Below are 5,447 nucleotides of genomic sequence, written 5' to 3'. Positions count from 1 at the left end.
CACTACGCAACATACAATTTTGTTTAATATTTTTGTGTATATTTCGTTTTACTGAACTAATATATCGAGTCGATTTTACTGGAAAAGAAAGACTCAGGTAAGATTGTAAACGTGTTCGCTGTTTAGATGGTTGTTTGAAACAAGCTGGATATTTGCCCAGAGGAGCTCTTAAATGATGCTCCTGTGCTTATCAAAGAATCAATTCGTTGACAAAATTACCTTTGTGTGATAAAGATGTAACAAAGACTTAGGCGCATAGCACAGACTACGATCGAATCCAATTCGTTCGAACGGAATTCTATTCTTCTTCATTCTTTAACCCATTTGTATCGTTCTGTGTTGTAACATACATTTTTTCGAACGAAATTTGCTTCTAGTAGTCTAAAATGAGATGTTTAGCCAACATTGAAATGCACGCAAAAAAGGCGAAATTCAAACTTATCACATATAGTGAGCAAGGATAAGGCTTAAGAAAATGTTCCTAAGGATTATAATAGCAAGTAATTATAATAGTTTAGAATGATAATATCATCTTTGCCATCATCAGTAAACAAAATGTTTTATAACAAAGTATGAAAAATGATATACAACAATAAGTAATAGAAGATGTCCAAGATCCTGGAGTGAGTAAAGCCCGGTCCACTCGTTCCGATTTCTCCAATGCATTACCCGAAACGTTACAGGTAAAACGTTGGGTGGAGGACAGGAGCCTGGCGCGAGAACTGCACGGTTGCAGGGCTATTTGAAGAAAATTGCTTGATGGAATTTGAAGAAAAATTGAAAACTGCGCAAACGCATCGCAACTGCGATGCCTCTTAGGGAATTCCCCAAAACCGCGACTGACCACTCCACGCAGTGGTATGTTGTGTGCATCAATGCGCAGCATCACGACGGGCGCGCAGTTCATCTCTACTGCTGACCGAGACAAGTTGATATCGCCTCAGAACATTGGGACGTTTCGAAAACCGTAAATATCTTATCATAAATCCAAGCACATACGAACCAAACGATGGGTCTAACCGAGACTGAAATAATCGAGATAGTGAGTGTTTCTAGTGTTTGAATATTTGTTGTGCATCGAAATATTAAAATCTTTGTTTCTGTTAAATCTTTGAATGGTTTCTTCCGTGTAGGTCAAGAATGACCTTAAAAATCTACCAGACCGAGAGAGAAGAAAGCTACTGAATGGTATCCCCAAACCGGAAGATTTTGTTGCCAATGAATCTCTTGTGGCGATGTTGAAAAAGGTGTTTGATAAAAGTGAAAATGTCGTGCAGGATGTGGATGATTTGCAGATGGTTATGCGGATGGAAGCTAGTAAAGAAGTTGACGAAGATGAGCGGGCCAATCTTTTCAAGCGGATTAATGAAGAAGGTGCTTGGCAAAGCGCGTCCGATGGAGAACGTAGAACCCAAGTCTTGGAGAAAATCAAACTAGCGTTGACTCAAAACCTTACTGGTAATGAAGATTACAATCGATTTAAAAACATTGTTGAGAACGAGGTAGTTGCGATGTATGCTGTTGAGAAAGAGGTAGTTGAATGCTTTTGCGTCCGATGGCTAAAGTTTTGTTGTTATGAAAGATGTAGTTGCTTTAAATAGGCTGTTAGGCACCTCATGGTCTTTCTAATGCAGCTATTTTATAATGTGCGAGCAAAAACTTAATAAAACCAAAATTGTTCACTGCTAGATGACTCAGCTGAAAAAATTGACAATCGAATTGATAGAAGATGACACGATGATTATTTTGTTATATTTTGTAAAATTAAATCTTAATTAAAAATTGCAACGGCTTTCTTTTGCCCCAAAAAAAAAAATGTGCACAAACCGAACACTCGTGCATCGATTCATTCCACAACCATGATTCATTGACCACATGAACCCCGAAATCCATTACATGTAGGTGTGTAAAGCTTTATTTCTCTGCGACGGCATAAACCGGGTGAGGAGCTAAAATAAGAATGATGGAATCGAATTCCGATGCCGCACTCTATGGAGGAGCGTCCTCATCCATCGAGATCAGATGGATGCTGCAAATGCACAGCTTTCGCGCCAGCTCATGCAGTTTTCTTGCCCACACTCAACGTTTTACCGTCAACGTTTTGAACTGCGCAGGTAAAGTGATGAAGCGCTGGAGGATGAGAAAGGCAATGAAAAGTTATGTTCTAGGTTGAAGATGATACATTTATCTTTTATCAGGTGTTTCGAAGCGAACTATTCGGACAAATGGAGAAACCAATAGCCGTTAGACCATCAAAAATGCGATCGTGGAAGATTTTTTAAGACAGGGCTTCAAGAGAGATATTTATAATTCACTCAATCCAAGTTCTCCCGGGTATGGATGTGTACTTTCGGTTCAGTTTCTTTTTAGAATAATCGAATAATTTGACATCATGTTTTCACATCATAGTTATGACTTTATTCTCGTACGACAGTATAAGATATCAACCTTTCGCAAACGATATGATTTGCATGACAACTATGTTATAGAAAAAACAACTTCAAACGGGAATACATTGTATGTTTTTTACTGCTTTCTTATCTTTAATTCTTTTTTTTTGTCTCTCTTCACTTACAGTCTCTTTACAAGCTATTACCTGAATTTGATTATTTTGTTTCATTGTATCGTCCAGCACTAGAATCTTTTGCTCTCTTCCCCCATTGTAGCATGAGTTTTATGTGTTCTAGGTTTTTTTTTATCTAGTTCCATTTCCTACAATCTATTTGCCGGCGGGTGCGGACTGGGAAAGGAAACAAAAGTACGCGCCGTGCGAATATCCTTTGGTACATTCTTATCATGCACACAAAACAAATCAAAACCAGATCATTCTGTCCTCCTCGCCAACAACGACTTCTCGCACACACATACAGTAACATTCACAGGGTTTACTTACTAAAATGAGGAGCGAACGGAGCGATTGAAATAATAGAAAAGAAACACTTTCTTACCGAAAACAATTAAAAAAAGATATATAAAACAAGCTAAAATTATTTACCATTAGAATAAATTGCAAAATCCGACACATAACTTAGAACTCCTTAAGTGAGAGAAAAAAAGGCACAAGGAAGTTATTTGATGCAAGTCGGAGCAGGCAACAGAACATGCCAAATGCAGTGAATCATTACGAAACGCCGTAAGGTTTCTGGATTTGTTACGATGCGCAGATCATAACAGAAAATCCCAAACTCCATGTTGCTTAACGGAACGGGGAATGGGAACTGACATGCGTATAACGTATACAGAGGACACGACGACAGTTAACAATTATAGACAGTTTTAACGATCAAGTAGAGTAGAAATTAGGGGTACACACTGTCTGAATAGTAGTATTATATGGTTGTTTGTTAAAAGGTAAACTGTAGTAGTACTTTAAACCTAACATAGTTTCATTACTGTAAAGTAGAATATATTCTGTATTCTAATGTATAACTTTGTAGCTTCCGTCACCTAACCTTCAGCCATTATGCTTTCGTTTGTTCGACGCTTCGTCGCAGTCGCGACCCAAGGAGGTAAGGCTCAAATCTGCGATGGAAAATGGAAACCGAAACAAGACAGGCCAACCGATTCGTGTATCCAAAGTGGAAAAAAGAGTACGATTAATGCACGGCACGAATAATCAGTCATTCTTCTATCATCTTCCTCCGTGACTGAGTCTAGGGACTCTTGACAAAGAACAGGACACAAAGTCGTTTAGTTTTGTTTTTCCCTAACGCAATATTACATGCTCGTCATGTAAAAAGGGACTGGCGTCCCGTTTTCGCTGAATGGTTCAGGTACACGATTCCATGTGTGGTTATACATATTCTATTGTCCCCCCACTACTAAGCTCCTTCTTATGCACGCCCCCAAAGATAATGTGAGCTCTTCTATTTTGGGGATTTTGCTGGGACTCTTCTTCTAATCCTCGGTTCATATGTACAACGTGCTGTAAATCCTTCTTGGGTTCGCAAGGGAGATTTTGCATAAAAAGAACATCTCGATAAGATTCAACATTTCGTTTTGCGATATAAGCGAATCATTATTCTTTTCAATGTCGAACAGAAAACACTAAATGAAAGCATGTTCGAAACTCTTTCCTCGTGCTTGAAGTGGAACAAACATAACGCAGCGGTTGACTATGGTAAAATAATATGTATATATCAATCTTGATTACTTTCTAATGCAATTTTTGTATGGTTTTTTTTGTTTTAATGTAGATATGAGAGCAAAATCCTTCACCATGTTTTTGTTTGCGTGTTCTTACATAAAAGTGCCTATGCTTGCGCATTGCCTAATGCTAGCCTGAATTAATCTTTGTAAGATAAAAAACGTAGATTATTTCACCCTTTTGTTTCATTTTGTTTTCACTTATCTATCAATCTAATTCTTGTTTTCTTATCGTTTTACCATCAATCCATTTGTAAACTCCTGTTTTCCAACTAGTCAGCCAACTTCAAACATATGGCCTGGGCTTGGGGGAGACGTTCCTCACCCTCTGCATCGAAACGAGAGTCCGGAACTCCAATCAAACCAGGATTCAACCGTTTTGAGCAAGGCTTTACGCCATTGTTGATAGGCGTTGGGAGTGTTTTCCCTTTTCGTGCTTAGAAGAAAAAACGAGAAAACAACACCAACTACAACAACATCATTGCTTACTTCTGCGATCTCTGGTGGGAGAGAGTGTGTCCTTCCAAGAGAGAACACAGAAGTGTGGTCCGTTAAAAAACCACACAATGTGGATACAAGTTTACACACCAAATACGAAGAACATGTAGTTATGTTTTCCCCTTTTTCTTTGTAAAGATACACCGTATTTTCATCAATTCTTTTCAAAACGAGTGACTTATCTTTTAACGAAAATCTTCGATTACTGAAACAAACTAAAACGACACGAACCCACGTTTGAAGGGGTTAGCAAAAGGGGACAAACGCGCAATCGTCGTGCCTAACTGAATCCTTGTGTTTTAGAAACTGCGCAGAAGAATCGTCCTTCAACGGACGATCGAAAGGCTTCGTGGGAATGGATTTAGTAGCATCGCTTAATTAGAAATAGTAAAACACACATTAACAAACAATCAATTACTAATTTCCACTCGAGAAAAAAAAAACTAGGATAATTTTCACTCGTAACTAAATGTGGTTATTTATGTAGAAATTCTCCTTCAATCTTCAATAATCTTTGTTTATCACTCAATCAATCTTCTGTAGCGTTCCTCTACTCTCGCGTGAAGTAATCCTTTTTCCGTCCCGGAATTTCGTACAATTGTTGTCCGATGGCCTTCTCCAGGAAGCTTGCCGAACGAAAGCATCGGTTAATATCAGTTACTCTTAAAACACCACCAGGTTCCTTTTGCAGCACCACTATATATGGTTATTTCTGGTTGCCTTTTCACTGGAGCAAAACGTTGTTTATTTCGGTTGTGGTCTTCCTCGCGAATGTTGAATGGGTGGGCAGGCAGGCGGGCGGT

The sequence above is a fragment of the Anopheles ziemanni genome, chromosome 3 (genome assembly GCF_943734765.1).
Source record: "Anopheles ziemanni chromosome 3, idAnoZiCoDA_A2_x.2, whole genome shotgun sequence".
NCBI classification, from domain to species: Eukaryota; Metazoa; Arthropoda; class Insecta; order Diptera; family Culicidae; genus Anopheles; species Anopheles ziemanni.
Note: the sequence above shows the minus strand (reverse complement) of the source record.